We start from the raw sequence: 25,550 nt of genomic DNA, 5'->3' as shown, positions 1-25,550 counted from the left end.
GAAGGAAGGAAGGAAGGAAGGAAGGAAGGAAGGAAGGAAGGAAGGAAGGAAGGAAGGAAGGAAGGATGGATGGAAGGATGGAAGGAAGGATGTGCCCAGGGTCAGACAGCTAGTAGGTGTCTGAGGTCAAATTTGAACTCAGGAAGGTGAATCTTGCTGACTCCAAGCCCAACACTCTATCTATTGCACCACCTACATGCAGTATAGTAAATGTATAACAATAGTAATGATAATACTAAGTGCATAATAAATGCTTGTACACTAAATGATAAAAAACATCAGGTTAAATGTACTTAAGGTTATATCTGATAACTAGGGTTAATGGTACTAACAGAGCAAATTTAAGGGACATGTGGTAGGAATCAGATCCCAAAAAGCAGATAGCAGTAACATCACAGAACTAGTGAAGAGACATTGTCTAGAAGCATGCAAAAGAGCGCTTCTGGGAGAACTGGGAGTTTTTATTTTTAATTCAGTTTAATTTAATTCAATTTAATTCATCACAGAATAGAAGACAATTTATGATATTTGGCTTTGTGTTGGTCTTCACATAGTACAATGGCTCAGTATAAGTCTAGCCCTGCCTTCCAGCTTCTACTAAATTAGTTTTAGCTTCACAGTTTCATCTAACCCCGCTGTCAGAAGCATCGTCTTGGGAAGAAATAGCTATCTTCAAGTGGTACTAGACTTTGTTCAATATTCTGCTGGGTGCTGTGGGAGATACAAAAGACAGGATTCAGGAACACAGGGGACTTACAAACTAGATGGAGACAAAAGCATAAGATGTGGAAAATTAGCCAGTAATGCAAAAATACGTGATTAAGTGCTGGGAGGAAATAGATTAGATATGAACCTTTCATTTCACTGGCATTGGGAATTTCCAGGTGAGCAAACTCCCTCTACTAATTTATTTTGGCACTTTGACTGAAACTTCTACCCTTAGATAGTTGCCTGAAGAATGGAGTAGTTAAGTGACTTGCCCAAGTTCACAAAGTCAGTATGTATCAGAGGCAAGACTTAAAACCACATCTTCCCAGTTTGGAGACCTACTCACTATCCCCTTTGTCCCGCTACTCTGCCCTGGTGCCAACTCTGAAGTTCTATAGGAGTTCAGAGATGAATAAGGACTGGAATAGAGAAATTAGTCATGTAAAAAACTAAAATTTACTTCGACCTTAAAACAGGCATAAAATTTGGCCACGAGGACTGTGACACAAATACAACAGCTTAGGAAAATCATGGTGAGGCTTAGCAAAAATGGCCTGGCTCTTCATCAGTTTTTGAAAGTAGGTACCAAATCTAAGAAAAAGATTCAATTCTTAAAGATCTTTTGGATTCCCAGACTGATGAGAGCTTCCATCTTCTTTGGGTCAGTAGTCACTGTGGGTCAAGGTACTATATGACCCATTCCCCTGATAGAGCCTCTGAACTTGTCAATTGATTGCATCAGATGACAAACATCTTCTGGTCAATCCAACATTTTTGCTAGTCTTATTGCATGATTTTCTGACATTTTGCTAAAGATAATGAGAACATTCACATGTATCTGAAGTTTGCCTACTCTAGACTAATGAATTTGTAAAAGGCTCTAACTTCCTTTAAGAAACTAACAATGGTGCAAGTGCTAATACCTGTGGGCCATTCAGAACCATCAGAATCATTTGCAACAGTTCCAGCAATAAGTGAGGCTTCATTTTCATGAACACTTCGTGTATCCTGGGATCAAGGGACACTAGCTTCTTTACTGTTCCTCACACAGGACTCTCCATCTCCCAAATATAGAGGTTTTTTTTTATAATTGGTTTTCCTCCATTTGTGTAATTCTCTTCCCACTCTTCTCCATCTCTTGGCTTCTCTAGTTTCCTTCAAGTCTCAACTAAAATCTACCAGGAAGCTTTTCATAATCTGTGCTAGCCATTTTTCTTATTTGATTATCTCTAATTTCTTGTTTGTACATAGTTGTTTTAATGTTTTCTGTGAACTCCTTAAGAGTGGGGATTTTTTTTTGCCTTTCTTTGTGTCCCCAGTGCTTAGCACAGTACCTAGCACATATTAGGCACTTAGTAAATACTTAGTAACTGACCCAACTGAATGAATGAATGAACCAGACTAAAGTGAAAACACAAGATGGCAGCAAAGTGGAGCACACATGTCTTGTGCCATTCTTGTAGAAATACATCCATGTGATTTGCATATTATTCAATAAATCCTTGAGTTATATTAACTCAGTGCATGGCATTGTCTCTGCACCTTAAAATCACAAACCTGACTAACCCACAAGAAACATTTTCTAGTTGTTAAATCAGGCTATAGCTTAGTTGAGAAATAATATAATAATGCTGGTGTCAGGGACAAGGTCAATACTTTTTATAGGTTTTCTGTATTATGATGAAAGAGAAGCACTACACGTCATTATTGCATGAATTATGATTTAACCCTCAGTATGCCTGAGTCCATAGAATAGCCAGATTTATAATATTGAAAGTTCAAAGGCATTCTATGAAGACGTTGTTAAAAATTCTGAAAAGGAAATCTGATTGGGGCATTTTGAGCTAAAATGGTAATTGCTCCCTTCTGTTCATAGATTGATCAAAAGTGCTGCTTCTCGTGATTATAATCAGCAGCAAAGTCATCTATTCACCTTTGCTCTTTCTGATTGGCTGGTTGATTTTACATCTTGTCAAGATAGTGCTGCTCTGAAGGGTGTCTCACATAAGCAGAAATAGAATGAAGAAGAAAAACACTTCTTCGAAGGTAAATTATAACAGCCCCCTGAGAACGACTTCACTTTCCTAAAATCCTAATCACTTTTGTTGTGAATCTCAGGACTGTCACTGCAAAACAGTATATCCAAAATGATGATGATGTGCACAAAGTCACTCATTCATAGAAAATGGTTTCTATACTCTCGAGTGATTTCCAGGAGGAAGACAGCATGAAATCAACTTGAGAACTGCTAAAATGTGTTTCTAAAGACAGTCCTTTCAAAGAAAGACACAAAGTGAGTTCTCATAATGGAAAGACAGTCAGCACTACAACTCTTCCATGACAACATTTGAGTATTGTAAAGCTAAAACAAAATAAAAAGATTGTTCTTTTTCCTCATCTTCCATTTCTTAGAACAACTTAAAGATGTATTTGCTTTACACAAAATGGATGCTATATCTGGCCTCAAACACTTGAGCTTTGTGACCCTGGGCAAGTCACTTAACCCTACTTGCCTCAGTTCCTCATCTGTAAGATAAGTGAAAGAAAGAAATGTCAAACCACTACAGTATCTCCAAGAAAATTCCAAATGGAGTTATAAAGAGTCAGACACAACTGAAAAGACTGAACAACAACGTAATGCCATCTTGATTAGATCAGATAGATCTGTGGTTTCACTGATGGGACATTAACAGAATATAGCTCATCTAGAATCTAGTGGCCAAGTCTTATGCAGTCATCTGAGCTTCAGAGAGCTTGACCATCTTGTCTGTGGTCATAGAGCTTGTAAATGTCAGAGGAAGGACCTGAATGTATGTTTAATGGTTTCAAAGTTCAGCACTCTGTCTACTATGTCATGTTGCATCTCAGGTGTGACTTTAGGGGAGCAATAAAAGAATACTTACTCATTTTTTAAACAAGGCAGTCCTGACTCTAGGATCTATGCTTCCCATAACCCCTAAACTGCTATAGGACCTTAAACCTATATGATGACAAATACTTCTTTCTGAAAGCATTGCCTCAGGTACCTGTTGTGTGCATCTAAACTATATAGGAGGCAAGAAGCATTCTGAATGGACAATTTCTTGTGTTTGGACATTATCTGAAGTCAATTGTTTAATAAATGTCAGCTTTATATTCAGACCAGTAGGCCATACTGGACTAATATTAAAGAGCAACATTATAAAAATAATTGCTGTTTTGCTGTCATGCCACCTTTTACAAAAATAAAAATAAAAAATGGTGATCCTTGAGTTTATAAATAGCTACTCATTTTAATAGGCATTACTAGCAGAGGATCAATGAACCACGTGAGAACAGGTACAAGAGATGGGAAGAAACCCATTGTTCAGAATATGCATTATTTCTGTTGTTATATTCTTTCAAAAAGAAATTTTTTTGACAAGCTATGCTTAAATATATTTCTATTTAGCTTTTATTTTAAAAATAGGTAATAATGGGGCTGCTAGGTAGTGCAGTGGATAGAGTACCACTCCTGGAGTCAGGGGGACCTGAGTTCAAATTTGACCTCAGACACTTAACTAGCTCTGTGAACCTGGGCAAGTCACTTAACCCCAATTGCTTCCAAACAAAAATAATAATAAATAAAGTAATGGTCAGAATAGGCCATACAGTAATAAATACATAGGACAAGTTCAAATCTTTCTTTGCTCTGACATTTCCTACCAACTTCTGCAACCTTAGTCAAATCATTTTAGTTCTCTGGGCCTTGGTTTTGTCGTATATAAAAGGAAGGAGCTGGACAAGATTTAACGCTCTTTACAGTTAGAATCCTTGAGCCTATATTCATGAAAAATCTTCTCTGAAGGACCTTTAGCATAGCACTGAGAATTGCAACTTGAAAAACAAAAAAGCAATTTTCCGATAACATCCATTTGTCCAGTCAGGTTAATACTCTCTCAGATATTTAGAATTATAGTTTACAGTCATAAAAAAAGCAAAATGATTTGCAGTTGGACTTGAACATGGAGTTTCTCTTTTTTATAAAGCTCCACCCCCTTCTCAAATCTTACAGCTTGTTTTTGAAAAAAAGAAAATCAAAGGTCAGCAGAATTGAGATCCTTATTTAAAAGAACAGGAGGAAACCCCTTTGATATGAGGAATGTCCATGTTGCTTCCTTTAATAAATGTTTATTACACACCTACTCTGAGTTCAGCAATACATAGAAGAGAAAGATACATGCAATAATGTCCCTGACTTCCTGGAGATTAACATCTAGTAGGGAAGATAAGCCAGGTACACAGAGAACTGCAATGCAGGGTGGTGTAGGATGTAACACCTTAGAGGTACAAACAGTAAGTACTACAGGATGCATGGAAGCAGCCTGAAGAATAGTTTTTCACAACAGTCCGTTCCTTTCCATTCCCCCTCTTTCCATGGTAACCATGAAAACAACCCCTCAAATCAGAAAGTCCCAGATGATTCCCCTGATCAGATGATAATTTTCCAGGTGGTGTCCACAGCTGCCTCCACGCACAAGAAGCCACTTCCTTCCCAACTCAAACATCTGGAGCCCATAGTTCTGCAACAACACTGGCTAGCATATCTTTGAAAGGAAAAAGAAACTGAATAGATCAGTAATGACTAGAGGTAAATAATATATGATATGATAATAATAATATGTATTATATAGTAATACATAATATTAGATGATGATGATGATGATGATGATGATAATATGATAAATAAAATAACTCTTTATTTGACATGTCACCTTAGGGGAAGGGAAAACCCCTCCCCATAAAAATTATGTTCCATACTAACCACAAAAAGAAGGAAAAAATCCATGAGACCAAGATAAACATGCCAAAGTACTTTGAGTCCTTTGGAGTGTCTAGATGGTGCAGTGGATAGAATGTCAGCCCTGGAGTCGGGAAGACTCATCTTCTTAGGTTCAAATCCAGCCTTGGACACTTAACTAGTGTGACCTTTAGCAAGTCACTTAACCCTATCTACTTCAGTTTCCTCATCTGTAAAAGGAGATGGAAAAGGAAATGACAAACCACTCCAGTAACTTTGCCAAGAGGACCCCAGGTGGGATCATGAAGAATCAGAAACAACTGCAAATGACTCAGTAACAACTTTAATTCTCCAGGGAAAAAAGTGGCATATAAGGAAAATAAAGCTATTATGTTCATCTTTTTGTCTAACCTTGTTTAGGACCTTACTAGTACAAAAAGATTCTGAAGCCACTGTTGACTACTTTGGGGGTGGGGAAGGGGGATGTGGACTACATCTATTTTATAGAAGCAATGAAACTTTACAGTACATTTATCTGAAAGTCACTTATCAGGCAACTTCAACAATCTGGAACATGGCCAGGAATGAGAAAGTGAACCTCAATGGCCCCTGGATTGTCAAATGCATCAGCCAAAATCAATGCTACAAAGCTGTCTGCTAAAGTGAGAGCACCTGATTCTCAGTTCACTTACTTAGTAACTTGTGTAACAAGCTTGTTTATCTGATTTCCCAGTCTACAGTAAATCACAAGTATCAGATTAGAAACTGGGGGAGAGGTGGCAGCTTGAGATGGGTGCAGTGATAGCAACAGTAACAAATGCCTGTTGACAACTTGATATCAAGGGCAGAGGGAGAAAAGCTAAAAACAAATAAAAATGCAAAGAACTTGAGATGTGGAAAAATATAGGCCTTTTAATGCGTGGAGAAAACAGCCTCGGACACATTAATAGCACCTTAGGACAGAATATATAACAGCATTCAAACTCAAACTGATCAATAATTTTAAAAAATTAGAATTCCCTTTAGGAATACAGATTGAAACTCAGTCATGCACATCCATCCTGGGCAACTCCTTTCTATGTCTTCCCCAAAATTAACCCACCCAGTGGTTTACCCAACATGGTTGAGGTTACCCTCTCTTTCTCCTGCCATTGCAGTGCTAGCAGTGGTATACTCTGAGTATATAGGAAGATATTTTCAATTTCTTCATAGAATTTCTATGCCACTTTTTTCCCTTAGCAATTTATGAAGCTAAAACTATTTTCATGGTGGTCTTTTTGAAAATAGCCATAATCAGTACTGCAATATGTGATGGCCAAATGTATCATGAAATAATATTTCTCCTAAGTTTGGAGCATATAATATCACACTCCGCTAACTCCTTTCTTTGCCTCTCCAAGGAATACCGTGAGCCAATCTTCCCCTTAGCTGTAATTTCTTTCTTCTGGTTTTGGTTATAGCAAGAATGTCAAGATTGATCTGATTTAGCTTCTCCAGCAACATTTCCATTCATTAGTTATTAGGCATGAATCTCACATTTGACATACAAGAGTCAAACAAAAGGTTTTAGATGGGTTAAAACTGTGTTCTTAGCACCCTTTGCCCCCTTTACTGCTGCTATTCTACCCATATCATTGCAGAAATAGGAGGTTTAGAGTCCTTTAAATTTGTTCTCATTCATCATCACTCAATGGCCAGTCCATTGGTGATATACACTCTCCCATGAATAACTAGGCTGGTTCTCAGGAAAAATGATTTCTTTTATTCCTGAAGCCATACTCAAAGCCTTTCCAACATGGTTGAACCTACCAAAGTTGACACTTTGCTGGAATGGCCTTCGAAAACATGGGCTCACTTCCAATTTATGATGAGGCATTGGAGTAAGACTTTTATGGAAAATATTATAATAAAAATGTTTTTTATTATAATGACAACTCATATTTCTATAGCACTTCAAAGTTAAAAAAAATGATTCTCCTAATAACTACCCTGTGATGTAAGCAGTATTTTCTCTTTTTTACAAGTGAGTAACTTAGGTGAGTTTTAGGGAGCTCAAGTGTATTTTCTAGGGATATTCAAGCAACAAGTGTCAGAGTTTGGAATTGAATTTGTATGTTTGGATTCTAAAACTAGTTCTCCTTTGACACTATTCTACTGCTCTACAAACTGATACATGGTTTTCCCTATGAAAGACAGAGAAGCCACTACCCATGTACTCTAATGCCTTAGTGCCAGATGTTTCACAGGGAGAGGAAATGACCCTAATTAGAATAAAGCTCAGAAAAGCAGTCAGAGTGTAGCAAGTGTATATAGTGGAGATCCATGCTATAGATGACACAAGGGGCCTGGAAATAATCCTATGTCATATTAATATTGGGGGAAAAAAGGCAACTCAGAAAACATCAACAATCATTGATCCATATGTCCACTTTCCCATCTACATAAAATCTTTATGAGATTCATTTTCATACAAATTGAAGGCAACCTTGATTAGGATGTGGGGAACAAACAGACTTTTGTCAGTGATATTCTACAACAGGCCCCATCTTTACCATTTCACTACAGAAAGTTGTACAGAATATAAGATCTCACTGTGCTTATTGCTTGATGATCATGAACAAAACATTTAATATAGTAGAGGATAACACTGCTAAAAGGTTCTCTTTCAACAAGGTGTTTCCCACTTATGCATCAAAATCATTTGAAATTCCTTAAATATAAGACAACAGAAATGACCCTATTTAATATTTATTTAATGATTAATCAATATCAAACCAGGCAGAGGAAAGAGACATAGGGTTATCGAATGTCTTTGCCACTGTAACAGAGGCAATCCAGTGCAGAATTCAAGTTGCAAATGGATTTTCTGGGCCAAAGATCCTCCTGATGGTTTTGTGTGTGTGGATGACATTGTTGCAGTTACATCAAAGCCTGAAATATTGAAGAGCTCGCTAGAAGGGACCCTAAGCCGCTCAAAAGTGTTTAGCTTGACAACTTCTGATGAAATATCAAGTGGAGGAAGAATGTCCAGACTATGCTATGCAGCTAGATGGACAACCTAGAGAGTAGGGCTTCTGAAGTCTGGTGAAGCCTATGGGCTCCTTCTCCAAATAATGTTTTTAAATGGTAAAAATAAAACACATTGGATTACCAAGTAAAGAAAAGGCTGGTGAAAATAAATATATATTTTCCTCATTCATACTCATGGACCCCCAGGAATCTATTACCTGGACCCCTTGGGTGTTCATGGATCCCAAATTAAGATTCTAGTGTTATAGAAAACAAAAATGAGGGGAAAAGCATGAAGAAGAAACAAAATTATTGCTTATTGCAGATGATATGATAGTGTATTTAAAGAACCCTAGAGAGCCAACTTAAAAAATAATTGAAACAATAACTTCACCAAAATTGCAGGGTATTAAATAAATCCACATAAATAATTAGCATTTCTGTATATTACTGATAAAGCCCAATAGTAAGAGAGATAAGAGAAATTCCATTTTAAATAACTATAGAATTTAAAAAGTATTTGGGAGTTTACCCTAAAAGATACATTCAGGTCCTCCCTGAAGACAACTGCAAGAAAATCTTTATGATAATAAAGACAAGCCTAAATATTTGGAAATATTGATTACTTATGGGTAGACAGAACCAATATAATAAAAATGAAAATGTTACTCAACTTTATTATTCATGTCATATTAATTAAGCTACCAAACAATTATTTTATAGAAAAAAATAACAATGAAATTTATCTGTACTTTATGTACAAAATATTCATAGCAGATTTTTTTGATGTCCAAGAACTGGAAACTATTATGGGAGTTGAGCAGAGTTTTATTGCAGAAAGTAAGATTTTCACTGGAGTTTGAAGGAAACCAGGGAAGCAAGAGATAGAGGTGAAGAGGGAGAGAATTCCAGGCATGGAGTTCAACCAGTGAAAATGCCCAGAGTTAAGGGATGGAGTGTCCAGTGTGGGAACAGCAAAGAAGCCGGTGTCATTAGATTGTTGAAGATGTAAGGAGGAAAAAGATGTAAGAGGACTAGAAAGTTCAAAAAGCTCCAGGTTATGAAGGACTTTAAAATCCAGCGGATTTTATATTTGATCCTGGAGGTAAGCAGGTGCCGCTGTAGTTTATTTAATAGGGGGATGACACGACCAGACCTGAACTTTAGGAAGAGCTCCTTGAGAACTGATTAGAAGACAAACTGGAATGGAATGAGGGTGACATGACATGACAACTGAGATGCCAGGTGAACATCCAGAGTGCTCCTCAAGATATCAGGAGAAAGCAAGGTAGGTCTTCAACATATCGGGTAGGGGGAGGTTTCTCTATATTGAATATATGGGAGGACATGGACAAGAGCCACAGGGTATGGGCAGGCAGGGGAGGAATTGTGATCTTCTTTATAAGAGGGAATATCCAAATTGATGAAATTATACATCCATCTGAGTCTCTGAATATGCTCTTTCCCCTAATCACAGCCATGAGTCATTAAGAAAAGGTTAAACTATAATGTGTATACTAAGATTCTCAAACCAAGTTTTAAACAAAACTCTGACATTAACAATGTGGGCAAAATGACGTTTCCCAGCTTAGAGACTTCAAATGTCTAATATGCTTTCCAAGCCTCACCCTCCCCACCACAACCAAATAATAATAATGAGTAGAACTATAGCACAAGGCTGAATAACCCTGAGATGAGAGCCCAGTGTGCACCTGTGAAAGAACAGCAGCCTTTCATTACAGAGATCGATTTCAGGTTTTAAGCTTCCAAGAGATAATTATTAGGAGCCAAAATGAGAGAGGAAGAAAAAAAAACACAACACAATAGACTATAGAATGCTTTCTTGTGCCTTCCAAAAAACCACGTGTTGATTTTCTCCTTTCTTTCCTCAATTGCTTCTCCTCCCTCCTGGCCCTGAGGACTTGCTTGCTCGTCTCTTTGCCTGACCTCCACTGATCATGAGTATCTTTCAGAGTAAAGATTCTGACTCCTGGTGTTTAGTGGGATTCTAACACCTGAGAAAAATTACACCCTTTCTTATTGCATCCTCCAAAGCCCGTGTCAACTTGTCTTGACTCTACCCACTCCTCTTGCTTTATTTGGATTTCATTGTCATTTGAATCTGACTTTTTTTTAAGAAGGGATAACATCAAATTAGCAAACCTATTTGGTCAGCTAGACATAGACCCACTACTATCTCATATACTTGACAATCAGAAAGATCTTTCTAAAAGCCAGCCTCAACCCAGCCAATTGCATTTAAAGACATAGATTTTTGTCTTGGTATCAGCGAAGACAGAAGAAATCTAATGACCCTGGAAGACTATTATTATGCCTTAACTCTTCTCATCCACCCTTCTTTGCTGCTTCCTGTTTTGTTATTTGCATCATTCAGTGAAGTCTAATAAACAACTGACTTATTTGACTGATTCTGTTTATGTCTGAGGAAACAAAGCCCACATGTATACAATGTCATCAGGATTTCACCTGATAGATATAGTCTTCAGAAAGTCACTGATTCTAAAAGTAGGGATCCCCTGTACTGTCTTCATATAGGCTTCTCAATCTCTCTCTCTCTCTCTGCCAAACAAACCTAATTCTTGTTGCCTCATAGGGACTACTTCCTAAACCTCCCAGTATCATTGCTGTTCTCCTCTGGACCATCTGTAGTTTGTAAATTTCCCACTTTATGAGGATCAAATAATGAAGCCTGATCTAGATGAGTATTACAGTCTGCCTAGAATATAAAGCAACTTTCCTGCTTTCCCAACTCTGCCTACCATCTCCCCAAATCTCCCCTTCAGTAGGGTTAAAATCTACTCAGCTAATAGATAGGAGTCTAACTGCCACTGGAGGGTCATTTAACCTTGTACCTGAGCATAGGTCCACAAAATAAACACAGTATTAAGAATAATAAATACTGCCACAAAAACCATTTAAAGTAACTTGGAATTTTTTTATTTTATATAAAAGTTTAAGATAGACAGCTTTTCAAGGCACAGCTTCCAGACCTTGAAGACAAATAAATTATATTATTCTGAAGAGTATGGCAGAAATTAGGCATAGACCAACATCTTTCAAGATACCAAGATAAGGTAAAAATGGTACATGATTTAGATATAAAGGGTACCATAAACAAATTAGGAGAGAAAGGAATAGTTTACCTGTCAGATCTATGGAGAAAGGAAGAATTTATGACCAAACAAGAGATAGAGAACATTATTAAGTGGAAAATGGATAATTTTGATTAAATTAAAAAAAGGTTTTTTTGCACAAACAAAGCTAAGACAACCAAGATTATAAGGAAAGCAGAAAGATAGGAAACTTTTTTTTATATTTCCAGTGTTTCTGATAAAGACCTTGTTTCTAAAATATGTAGAGAACTGAGTCAAATTTATAAGAATACAAGTCATTCCCCAATTGATAAATGTTCAAAGGATATAACAGAGTTTTCAGATAAAGACATTAAAACTATTTATACTCATGTGAAAAAACACTCTAAATCATTATTGATTAGAGAAATGCAAATCAGAACAACTGAGGTACCACCTCACACCTGTCAGATTAGCTAACATGACAAAACAGGAAAATGATAAATATTGGAGAAGATGTGGGAAAAGTGGAACATTAATGCATCATTGGTGGAGTTGGCAAAAGATCCAACCATTCTGCAGAGCAATTAGGAACTATGCCCAAAGGCCTATAAAACTGTGTATATCATTTGATCCAGCAATACTACTACTAGGTCTATATCCCAAAGAAATCATAAAAAAGGGAAAAGGACCCACATGTACAAAAATATTTATAGCAGTTCTTTCTGTGGTGGCAAATAATTGGAAATTGAAGGGATGCCCATCAATTGGGGAACAACTGAACAAGTTGTGGTATATTAATGTAATGGAATACTATTGTGTTAAAACAAATGATGAGCAGATGGATTTCAGAAAAATCTGGAAAGATTTACATGAACTGATGCTGAGTGAAGTGAGCAGAACCAGGGGAATGTTGTACACAGTAATAGCAACATTGTGCAATGATCAGCTTTAATAAAAGACTTAGCTTTTCTCAGCAATGCAAAGATTTAAGACAATTCCAAAAGACTCATGATGGAAAATGCTATCCACATCCAGAGAAAGAACTATGGAGTCTGAATGCAGATCAAAGCATACTATTTTCTCTCTCTTTTTTCTTTATCATGGTTTTACCCTTTTGTTCTTATTTTTCTTATACAAAATGACTAATATGGAAATATGTTTAATATGATTTTACATGTATAGCCTGTATCAGATTGCTTGCCATCTTGGGGAAGGGAGAAAAAAATTCCAACTCAAAATTTTAAATAAGTGAATGTTGAAAATTATCTTTACATGTAATTTGAAAAACTAAAATATTATTAAGTGGGGAAAAAAGAAAAAAAGTTAAAAGAAATTATATTATTCTGATGGAATCTACCCTCATCCAATATCCCCTAAGATGGTAGCCTCATTGTTTCCAACACTATCTGTCCTCATGATTTTTAGTACTTTGTTTTTCAACTCTGTGCAGAAATGTGCCCAGGAATATAGGTTACATAGAATTATGAATAAAAGTGGCAGCTAGGTGGCACAGTGAATAGAGCACCGGCCCTGAAGTCAGGAGGACCTGAGTTCAAATTCGACCTCAGACCAAACACTTGACACTTACTAGCTGTGTGACCCTGGACAAGTCACTTAACCCCAATTGCCTAAAAAAAAAGAATTATGAATAAAAGTTTGAAGAGACCATAGAACTCATCTAGGTCATCATTATTGTTATTTTTGTTTTTTTTTTTTTACCAATGAAGGAATTGAGCACCATTTGGGTTAAGTAACTTGTGCAAGGTTATCACAGGTAGAAGCTAGGAGAACTGGGATGCAAACTCAGGTCATGGTCCCATATGTCACAGGATTGTAGATTTAGAACTAGAAGGGACTGCAGAAATCTCCTACTTCAACTTCCTCATTGTACAGAAGGGGAAACTGAGGCTCAGAGCAGCTAAATGATTTGCTCAAGGTCACAAGATGCAGAGCTAGAAAATTAACCAAAGTCCTCTGACTCCTTAACTCAGTGTTCATTCTACTTTGCCCAAACAACTATACTCTTGCATCATGCTTTTAAAAGGGTTATCTCCACTTCTCCCTTTCCCCACCAAGCCATTTTACTCAGTCATCATCTGGTAAATCTATTGCATGTTTTAAAACTTTGAAGTTACATATGGATAACTCAAAGGGAGGTAGAGTTTTGGCAAATGCTCATTTAATTGGAACAATGTGTGGCGCTGACATAGAACTTTGAGATTTGGAAAGCCCTTTGCACGTCATCTCTGCTGATGGAATTGAGAGTATTACTAACTCTATTTTACAAATTAGGAAACTAAGGCTCAGCAAGGTCAAGTGAATTGTTGATAGCCACAAAACTATTAATTATACCAGATAGGATTCAAACTCAGATCTTTCCAGTCATGAGTTAAGCACCCTTGCCACTATATCACAGCATATCTCTATAGAGAGTTAAATTGGAAAATTCAGGCCAATATAGCTAGTATATTTATATCTATATCTATTTATATCCATCTATATGGAAAATAGGTGGATCAAATAAGATAATATATATGGAGTGCTTTGCCAAACTTAAAGTTGGCAGACTTTATCTATAAGGTTTATATATTTCTATCTATGTCCATCTATATTCTATCTATAGATATTTCTATATCCATCTATATGCTATCCATTATCTATAGGTATCCCTATAGAGAAATAAAGATAGATAAAGTTTATCCTATAGATAAAGTCTTCCAACTTTAAGCTTGGAAAACCCCTTTATAAATATTATCTTACTTGATCCCCACAACTACCCTGAAAGATGGGTGCTATTATTATCCCTTTCATACAGATAAAGAAACTGAGGCAGATAGAGGTTAAATGACTGGCTCAGAATCACACAGCTATTAAGTGTCTAAGGCAAGACTTGAACTCAGGTTTCGCAACTCCAGGTTAATCACTCTACTCACTGAGCTGCACAACTGTCATTATCTTAATTTTGAAACCTGAAATAATCTAGCTTTGATACCAATATGGTTCATACTAATTAGAAAAATATCAACATTTTCTCTCATTTTGTGTAATAATCATATTTCTATAATTTGCCCAAAAGAACCCCAAAATATTGCCAAACTTTTTCCTTATTCAATTAGGATGTATTTCATGACCATTACTTAATTTACTTGAACATAATTTCAGTTTATTCTTTTTCTCTTACCCAATGTCATCTGTAATAGTCTATGCTGGTGAGCATCACAATTTCCTACTTTCCTAAGTCAAAGAAGAAAAGTCTCAGTGTAGATTTTTGGAGATGAGATTGAATTAAAGAACAAACTTAAACAATGCTGAAGGTCTTCACTGAGGCCATTTAAAATTTCAAAGGTGAAAGTGCAGCCCAAAGGCTAGCCATCAATTTGTTATCCCTTGATCTCACTCTAGGACTGGTCCACTTCTCTTTCCAATCACTCATTTCCTGGATGGCATCTTTAACACCAAACTTAGCAGGTACTTGATAAATGTCTATTGCCAATTTGTTATAATAGCAATATAACTAGAGATAATGTCTCCTTAGGTACCTCGATATCAATTTGAAGTGCATTAACACTTCAAAGGGAGGGATTTTCAAAGAGAGGGTCTGAAGGAAGGAATTAACTTGTCTTAGAAGATCATTTCATTTGAATTATATACTGCAGGGGGATTTTCTGAATTATCTGTTAATTTAATAAAATAATGAAAATAATAATTTCTATAATGTTCCAGCTTACAGTGTCTTCAGATACATGAAATCACAATTCTCAGATGATGTGGATATTTTCTATCATTTACAATTGAGAAATGTGAGAAGCAGAGAAGTTAAACGACAGAAGGGAGACATTGCATCCAGATATTCTGGGCACACATGTGATGCTATTTCTACTGTTTTATTACAGTTATTCTATTTCTACAGTCTGTATCTTAAAAGCATATAATTACTTGTATGGTGTCTCCCCCCATTAGAATATGAGTTTCTTGAAGACGGGGACTGCTTTTGTCTTTCCTTGTATCATTAGCCCTTATAACTGTGTCTGGTACATAGTAAATGCTTAATAAATGCCTGTTGACTTAATGAAGATATTACACATTGTATAACAATAATCTGTTATGTGGTAAATACATTAATACAAGAAACACAATGTCTGATATATTAGAGTACATAGAGTATAAGAGTCATGAGATTTCACCTTGTTTTTACCAAAGAAATTGTGTTTTCAAATCCACATTATCTCTTTTTCATCTGGCATTTTCTCAAAAACAAAATACTTGCATGCTAAGTGTGAAGCACACACCCTCACTTTAACTGCCCTACAATTTGTTAGTTCAGCATTGCTCCGATTCTTCTAATAGATGTCTCAGTGCAAAGTGACCCTACTGGCGAATAAGAATTCCAGCGTAACATGCCAAACAGCAATGGATTTGATGCACACCAGGTCACTTACCTCTGGGGACAGCCAGGGGAGGAAAAGGTAGCACTACTGACTGAAATATTAGTCTGAAGAAAAGAAATATCTCCAAAGTAGACAGTCATTAACTTTTCTATATGTACGTGGACCCAGCCCAGTCTTAAAAAATATCAAGGGACTCAGGGTCCTTGTGTATTTATTTTAGATACACCTCTGTGTTACAGCTAAAAGCAACAAGCTGGTGCTCAGAGACAAACCTCATGCTTCATTTAATGTGGTACTGTTCCAGTGATGCAGCACAAATAAATCCAAATGCTCTATTATCCTTGTGATCACCAAGGGCATGTTTATGCAACTGGAGAATGTAGGGACCCAAGTGATTTCATTCATATGGATACATAGTGCACATAAAATGAGTTTATAAAATGAATGAATGAATGGGATAAGACCAAACTGTTAGGATGAATGGAAAAACCTCTGGATATAGCCCAAAAGGTAGGCTTAGTTTCATTCCCTACAAGCACTGATGTCAACACATATATTTGGCTGGCTTTAGCGTTCATATTACCTGCCTCAGTCTCACTCTGAAAAGGTGATCAGAGATGCTCTTTAATCCACATGGAATTCTACTTTTACTAATTCATGTTAATACTATTTCAACATTTTAGGGATTTAAGACTGAGGGCTTTCTCCACACACTGCAATTTTTCTGTACCTGGACAGACCATTCTCATGGATTGTTCTGGCTAAAAGAAAAAAAGAAATAAAACGTTGTTCCCTAATGACTGGTATTAAGTCAGTAGCTTCTTCAAACCTGTCAAGGCTGTTCTTCAGATGACAAATACACTATCTGACTCTAGGCCCATATCATTATTCATTTAAAAAAAAATTTAAATTCCTAATTCTCTCCCTCCCTTCCCCCTCCTTGAGAAGGCAAATAATTTGATATTGTTTATCTAATGTAAAGCATATTTCCATTTTAACCATGTTTCAAAAGAAAAAACAAACAAAATAAAATAATAAAAATAGAGCAAAAAGAAGGTGTGTTTCAATCTGCATTCAGAGATCATCAGTTTTCTCTCCCTGGAGGTGGATAGCACTTTTCATCATGGATCTTTTGGAATTGTCTTGGGTCATTGTCTTGATCAGAGTAGCTCAGTCATTCACAGCTGATCATTGTAAAATATAGTTGTTACTATGTACAATATTCTCCTGGTTCTGCTTGCTTCACTTTGCATAAATTTATCTAAGTCTTCTCAGGTTTTCCTGAAACTATCCTGTTCATCATTTCTTATAGCATTATACAGATATAGATATATATGCATATGTATATGTTTATATATGCATATATGGGTATATATGCATACATATAATGACAATCATATGCCACAGCTTATTCAGCTGTTCCTCAATTGATGAGCATCTCCTCTGTTTCCAATATTTTACCACAACAAAAAGAGCTCTTCTAAAGATTTTTGTACAAACAGGTTTTTTCCCCTTTTCTTTGATTTCTTTGGAAAAAAGATGTAGTAGTGGCATTGCTTGGGTCAAAGTCTTTGGGCACAGTTTCTGATTGTTCTCCAGAATGGTTGGACTACTTCACACCACCACCAAAAGTGCATTAGTGGCCTAATTTTTCCACATCCCCTCCAATATTTGTCATTCTCCTTTTCTGTAACTCTAGCCAATCTGATAGGAGTGAAGTAGTATCTCAGAGTTGTTTTAATTTGCACTTTTCTAATCAGTAGTGATTTAGAGCATTTTTTTCATAAGACTATAGATAGCTTTGATTTCTTCTTCTGAAAACTGCCTGTTTATGTCCTTTGACCATTTATCAGTTGGGGAATGGTTCATTTTTTAAAAATAAATTTGGCTCAGTTGTTTATGTAGTATTTGAGAAATGAGGCTTTTATTAGAGAAACTTGGGGTAAAATTTTCCCCAGTTTTCTGTTTTCCTTCTAATTTTGGCTGAATTAGTTTTATTTGTGCAAAAGCTTTTTCATTTCATGTAATCAAAATGGTCCATTTTACATTCTATGATCCTCTTTCTCTAGTTCGGTTATAAACTTTTCCCTTATCCATAGATTTAACAGGTATATTTTTGTTTCTCCTCCAATTTATTTATGATATCACATTTTATATCTAAATCATTTATCCATTTTGACCTTATCTTGGTACACAGTTAGGTGAGTAGAGTGGGGTAAAGATCTCTCTCCTCACCAGAGGTCTCAAGTCAACTCCTGATCAGCAGCAGCTGCACACTCTCTTCTGCTTTCACTTGGAGGGTTTTTTGTTTGTTTGTTTGTTTTTTCTTGATGGGATAGGAAGCCTGGGAGCTCTGAGCTGAGGAGAAAGAGCAAAAAGAGAGCACAATGGTGTACAGCAAAGTTAATGTAGGTTATTTTTTTTTCTTTTTTCAATGTGGATTTCTTCCAGAATTCTTTAGGTAAAGTCAAATTTGCATAATGAAAATTTATATAAAGTGAGAATTGTCTGTGTAGGCAATGGAGTTGCCAAACAGCATTTGATCCTGTGTCCAGTGCTAATACAGGATTCCCCTGTAATTTCTTTCTGATAAGTTTCTAGGTTCCCTTATGGTCTCTGGCTTTAGAACTCCTGCAGCTGGTACTGTTTCTGTCCCCATCACCTAGTCCCACCACCGCTGTTTCACCCGCATGGGTTTTGGGTCAGCCTCTTTCCCTGTATACACAGATGGCTCTTTCTGACCTCCTATGTTGTGTTGGGCTGGAAGAATGTCTCACTCTGACCTTTTGTTAGCTCTGCCATTCCAGAATTTTATTTGAGGCGTTATTTTAAAGTTATTTGGAGTGGAATGTTGGGAAAACTCAGCTGAGTACTTTCTCTGTTCCACCATCTTGGCTACCCTCTGTCAGGTGCACATTTTTGCAAGCTCCAAGTCATATCAGTTCCCTTATGCCCCTTTGAAACTTGATGGACTTTTTGTAACTGTCACTTAACTGGGCCATGCAGAATTTTAGTTCACTGGCACAAGAGAATACAGACATTTCTGTACCTTGTTTATTTTTAAAAATAATATATAACCCCCAAAGGTATTATATTGGCCTTTAAGATTGTTCAATATTTCACAATCCAGATGTACTGTTACTATAGACAGAATTATTTGTTAGTCACTAACACACAGATTTCCCAATGAAAATACTTTTTTCCCTTTGTATAAATACATGAGACATCATACCTGACCAGTATGTGCTCAGCACCTTTCCTTTCCTCCCAGCAGGATATTAAAGCAATACTAATAATGGCGTTTGTGATAGTTCATTCTTCTTATTTATTAAAAATCACCAAATAACTCCATAATTTAAACATCTTCATAATTTCATTTTAATAGCAACTTCAAAATATCCCATACCTGGTATTTTAAATGATGAATATAATGGACACAATTTTAGACTCTTAGCTCAAATGACTATTGTTTCAGGGACCTAATGAACCAGGAAGCCTCATGGTTAAGTTAGTTACACTGGAGCACCATTCAACTGTATAATGGTGTAATCTGTGAACTTAGAGTATTTATGAACCAGAAATCAGGATATCCTGACAACAAAAGTACTAAATGAGGACATTTTATGAACCAGTATGTCTGCATTCCCATAAGGTAGCAAAAGTTATCAAGCCTTGAAGGACTTGCTTAAAAGCTTTTACAATAAAGGGAATTTTCCATAAGAATGGAAAATATCATAATGGTCTGAAAAAATGGATCAAAAGGTATTGTAAGGACAGCAAATGGTTTATAAAGAAAATGGTTTGCAGTGACTCTAACTGCTGCATAAATACAGTCATCATCATTGCTAGCTAAAGCTTTGGGCACCAGGGAGTGAGGGCAAGAACTAACATTCCCCAAAAGAAACAATTACGAGAATGAAGCAAGTTATGGACTTCTCCCATTTCCTCCAGCAGAGCATTTTCATCAATTACACAAGAGGTAGAAGCTAAAAATTTGTTAGAAAGTGACTCACAATGGCTATATACATATATACATACCCACAATACATATATGTGGTATGCATGTGAGTATGTATGTGCATGCATGTATGCATATACATATATGTGCACACACATACATACATACATACATGAATTTCTACAAGATTTTGGCTCTCCTACAAGGCTATAATGCCCTGGAGCTGAGTTCGGAATTATAGGCTGTGGCTCTGTCACTTAAAACCTGATTATTTCTGGGTTTCATTTGTTAAACAAGGGGATTGGACTATGTGCCCTCTAAAGACTGGTCTGAAATCTATAATCCTATGATCAGATTCAAGCAACACTCAACAAAACAACTTTCAGAAAGGTAAGCTTTCACAATAAATACAGGGGTGGTGCAAGGATCTCTCGTCAATTATTATGAACCATAGTTATACAAATGCTAGTAACAGCATATAAATAGCTAGTAATAGCAAATAAATTAAATACATAAACATCTCAAAGGGAAATACATTTTTGGTAATTTGCAAATTACAAGTCTATATACAGCAAGGTGAACCACTTCTTTTTATTCTAGTTGTTTCATCTCTGTGAAAGGAAAAAGGAAAGGGCAGGACTAAATCATCTCTAAGGTATCTGTGATTTAAATCGTATGATCCTTTTCTTGACCCCAAGATTTTCTGAGGTCTTCATCCAGAAAAATGGCCTATCTGTTACATCACACATGTTCTCAGCTTCATTGTTGCCTGGAAGAATCCTCTCCAAATACATATTGACTAGGTAGAAATGCCAGCTTTGAGGCAGCACAGAGGAACCAACATAATAAACATGCCATTGTGCTTGTCTCCTTATCCTCATTCTGTTCTGTTTCTCTTTGGTTTCCACAAGGAATAAAGCAGAGCAGGAAAACAAAATTTCTTCCCCATATGTAAGTGCTCACTGATACAGGCCAGCATGCCTTACTCTTGGCTTATGCAAGGGTGGGTGGGTGGGAGGGTATTTCATAACATCTCAGCAATAAAGAGAGTAAATAGAGAAAAAATAGAAGGGTGTGTCTTCTAGCATTGCCCTGAAGCTTTTGAAAAATGATGTTGAAAAATGAGTGATAAAGAACAGTCAATGTGACAGTTTATAAAACATCAATACACAATGTCCTTAGCAATCTGGGAGTGAATAAAAGATGTACAGGTCCTACTCAACTACCATTAATGTTTCTAAATTAAGATTTGATCCACAAAACAGAACTTGAGGTTCAGGACAGAAATCATGCCTCTTAGAAATAGCTACCTCTTCTTGCAGTACAGAACTATTTTTTTTTTTTTGATGGACTGGCTCTGCCATTTGTTATGGAAAACAAGATTTACAAAAGTTGTAAAGGCTGGCATTTAGGAAATGTTGCACATAGTCAAATATTTATTAAGTGCCTACTATGTGTCAGGCACTATTCTAAGCACATGAAATAAAACATCTTTTTATAGGGTTTTAAAAATGGTTACTATTAAATTTGGTTCTTCACATTGGGAATCATTGGATAAACAGCACATTTTTTCTTCTGTCTCTGTCTCTGTTTCTCTTTCTGTCTCTTTGTCTCTCCATGTTCTCTATGCATGTATGTGTGTGTGTACATGCATATATATATGTATGTATGTATGTATATGTATACATGTTTTTGCATTTTATGAAGAATGGTTTGCTTTGTGACTGTGGTGTATTCAAAATAAACAAGAACATATGTGAGGGGCAAGGACAATTCTAAATCCTCTTCCATCACCCTAAGTGTATTCATTTGAATTTACTTCATGGCCCAGGCACATAAGCCTATCTGGAAGGAAGTTTACTTTTACAAGTCACTGAACACTAATACAGGCTTTTAATGAGACTAGAAATGTGCTGGCTGAGGCTGAAACCTTGGGTTCTTATGACTCTGGCAATTGTGATGTTTCCACGGGGAGCAAAAAAAGGGAATTGGTAGCTTTTATGATATTTAATTACATGGCTTCCGGACCATTAGTTAATAAGGAAATGTCTGGTTCTTGCATCTCCTTCTATTCCAGCCTCCTTATCAGCCCACTCTTTGCTCTTTGGCATAACAGCTGCACCTGGGGAAAATATATGTTTTAAAATGGCGGTTCCTTCTTTCTCCTTCAATACTATTAAAAAATCTGTGATTCCCCCTCCCCCAGCACAGGTGTTTCTCCCACCAGAGTACATTACAGCAAATTCATGAGTTACTCGCCAAATATGCATCACCTGGTGACTAAACCTCCTGGTGATGAGCAAGGATTCTCTTAAAGTGACTGACAATGAGCGTTTGAAATTTTCTCAGCTTGCTAGGATTTATCAGAGCTTAGGATCTATTGGTATAGCCTTCAAGAAGCCAGATCATTTCTACCATTCAAAGAGAACTTTGGTTAAGATTTAAGAAATATTAGACTCCCCAGGTTCAAATTAGTTTCCAATTTTTTGCAACAAATTCCAACCCTCAATTAAACTTTACAGACATTAATTCTCACCAGGCACAAAGAGGGAGAACAGGTCTGAGCCTAAGGATTTTTTTTTTTTTGAAGTGAGGTTCTAGACATAGGATTTCACTGATACAGGGAACTCCCTGTGAGGAATATCTCTCTAACAAAGCAGCTTGGGAATTGTTCTATAACTTTTAGTCTAAGATATTTAACGGAGATACTGAAAAGTTAAATGATTTGCCTATCACTATACACAGTATGTGTTAGAGATAGGACTTGAACCCAAGTCCACAATTCTCTAGCCATTACAACAAACAGCTTCTCAAGCCTAGAGATCTTTCTTTTTGGCCCAAACTTGTGATTTCATTGGAATATGGAATTCCTAGCAAGTAAACTCATATCAATGCAAATAAATACCGGCTCTCTTACACAGTCTTAGAGAGTTACCCTAGATACAGAGAAGTGAATGCCTTGCCTTGGTTCATATTACTATTATGGGTCAGAAGTTGGACTGAGGCCCACATTCTAGTGGAGGATCTCAAAGATGAAAAATTACACAATCACTGCCCTTAACAAACTCTCATTCCATTATACGTAGGGGAAGAAATTAGGATATATACACAAAATACATGTTAACATTACATGTTATAATATATAAACAATACATAGTATAAAACGAGTAAATGCCTTGGAAGGGTCTAGGAAGGAAAGAATATTTTCAATCCGGGCCAATCAGGAGGTTTTCATCGAGGAGGTGACACCTGAGGCTATGTCTTGATATAGGAATATTTTTTTTAAAGTGGAAGTGTAGAGGGAGTCTATTCCTTACACGGGGGAAAGTGAGAAAAAAAATGGTGAAAGGTGAATCATCCAAGTTGGCTACCATTTTGTGTGCCTAAGGGAGAACAGTGTAAAAACAAGGCTAGAAAAATGGATGGGGATCAGAATGTGAAAGCTGAGCTAAGACGTGTGTATTTTATGTGGTAGGCAATTGGCAATCACTAAGGGTTTTGAATCACTGAGGGTTAAGTGATAGGACTAGATCTTTGCATTAATCAAATACTAAAATGAATCTTTGATCACACTGATTTGGAAACACTGATGGACTGATGACTCTTACCCAAGGGCAACGCTATTCCACAAGGTTCTGAAGATTTTATTCATTTGGAGAGGGTTCTGAGATAGACCATGAGGCTCTTTCTCAATTGCTAGCTCTGTGGGTTTGTTGGTGAATGCCCAAACATAAAGTGTTGGGGCGTGGGGGTGGTATTTGTTTTTAATCTTCTGTTGACATGCTGAGTTAGTGAGACAAGTAAATGTCCCAAAGGCCACTTGGGATAATGGTTCACTCAGCAATGTAGGCACCTTATGTTTTCCTTAGACCCAACTCAGGTGAATCAAGCAAGCATATGTAGGAACATTAACCTTCTAAATTTCTGGGAATGCTTGCTGCCCCTCCATGACAAAACTCAGCAAATCACTGGACAAAGGATGAAGTGGAATTAGCAGCTTTCTGTGATTTAGAAGCACCAAACACAGAAAAATAAATCTGCTCAAGTGATCATATTACTGGGGTATGTAAGGTTCATCAGGAATAGCAGATGAGTGCAAATTTAAAAGAAATGTCCACTATGGCATTAGACATAATTGCAACATAGTATAATAGAACTTCATCTTCATAAAGCACTTTGAGGATCATATATTTAGGGCTGGAAAGAATCTCAGACACCAGCTAGTTTAACTCCCTCATTTTGCAGATGAAGCCCCAAGAAATTGCTATGATTTGCCCAATACCACAGAGGAAGGAAGCATCAAAGGTAGGATGTGAACCCAAGTTCTCTGACTCTAAAAGTCAATTCTTTTTTCACTTAACCATACTGCTTGAAAAACATTTTACACGTGACCCTTACAACAACCTGTGAAGGAGGTGCTATTATTATCCTTATTTTATTGATGAGGCCACTGAGGCTCAGGACAATGGAGTACAGCTAGTAAACATTTGAGGTAGAAGAGGCCTAAATCTTCTTGATACCAAAGACAGTGCCCTATCTACTCACTACACCTCATTATCCCTGTAAAGGAGCAAAACTCCTTTTGGCCTTGCAGTAAGGTAGCTTACAGAAAGGCAATATACAAGTACCCAGTCTTACCTAACCCTGAGTCATTGAATAGGTGTGGCCTCAGACAAACTGAGACCTGAGAAAAAACCTTAATTCAGAAAGGCCAAGGTCACCCACTATCTCCAGGCCATCCCCAGTCATCTTGAACTTTGTCTTGCCACTGGACTTTGATGACTCTGGAGGAGAGAATGAAGCTGATGACTTTGTGCAGCTTTATCCCACTCATATCCAATTCATATGCAAGTCAAGACATCACCTTCACGATGGCATTGGTCTTCTTTGAGAATGAAGGACAAACCTTTCCCTCTCCTGCGGCTCGAGGAGCTGGACGCCACCATGAATGACACCGTAACCATCAGAACCAGAAAGTTCATGACAAACAGACTTCTTTGGCATAAACAGACAGTTATAGATGTCCTTCATCCTGGAAAGGTCACAGTGCCCAAGACTGAAATTCAAGAAAAACTGGCCAAGATACACAAGACAACTCCAGACATCATTTTTGTCTTTGGATTCAGAACTCATTTTGGTGGTGGCAAAACAACAGGCTTTGGCATGATTTATGACTCCCATGACTATGAAAAGAAAAATAAACCAAAGCACAGGCTTGCAAGGCATGACCTGTGTGAGAAGAAAAAGACATCAAGAAAACAGCAAAAGGAATGCAAGAACAGAATGAAGAAAGTCAGGGGTACTGCAAAAGCAAATGTTGGTGCTGGCAAAAAGAAGGAATAAAAGGCACTATGGATGATGTTTATCCAGGAAGATAATTTTTCATCAGAGAATAAATAAATTATGTAAAAAAAGAGAATGAAGGAAAAAGAACAATGAGAGCCATATAAACACCCAAAGTTTAGGTGACAAACAAGAGGCACTAGTGGTACTAACACAAGGACAAATGTGACTTTATGTGTCTCCCTGAGGCTTTGTGGGGTGAAACACAAGTCTAGTACATGGCTCTGGCTGTGTATGTATGCATGCATGTGTGTGTGTGTGTATATATATGTGTGTGTGTGTGTGTGTGT

At 36.9% G+C, this 25,550-nt stretch overlaps 1 protein-coding gene and 1 pseudogene across 6 annotated transcripts in view; one reads left to right on the top strand and one right to left on the bottom strand.

Annotated features, from left to right (window-relative positions):
- The window catches only part of PDE4D (phosphodiesterase 4D), a 1,859,629-nt gene that overhangs the window by 1,265,734 nt on the left and 568,345 nt on the right, over window positions 1-25,550 (bottom strand). The gene's annotated exons all lie outside the window — the stretch shown is intronic.
- On the top strand, window positions 24,862-25,260 carry LOC114044251 (annotated as a pseudogene).

Source organism: Vombatus ursinus, unplaced genomic scaffold (genome assembly GCF_900497805.2).
Source record: "Vombatus ursinus unplaced genomic scaffold, bare-nosed wombat genome assembly UNPS02014772.1, whole genome shotgun sequence".
NCBI lineage: Eukaryota > Metazoa > Chordata > Mammalia > Diprotodontia > Vombatidae > Vombatus > Vombatus ursinus.
Note: the sequence above shows the minus strand (reverse complement) of the source record. Positions and strands in the feature narration are given on the sequence as shown.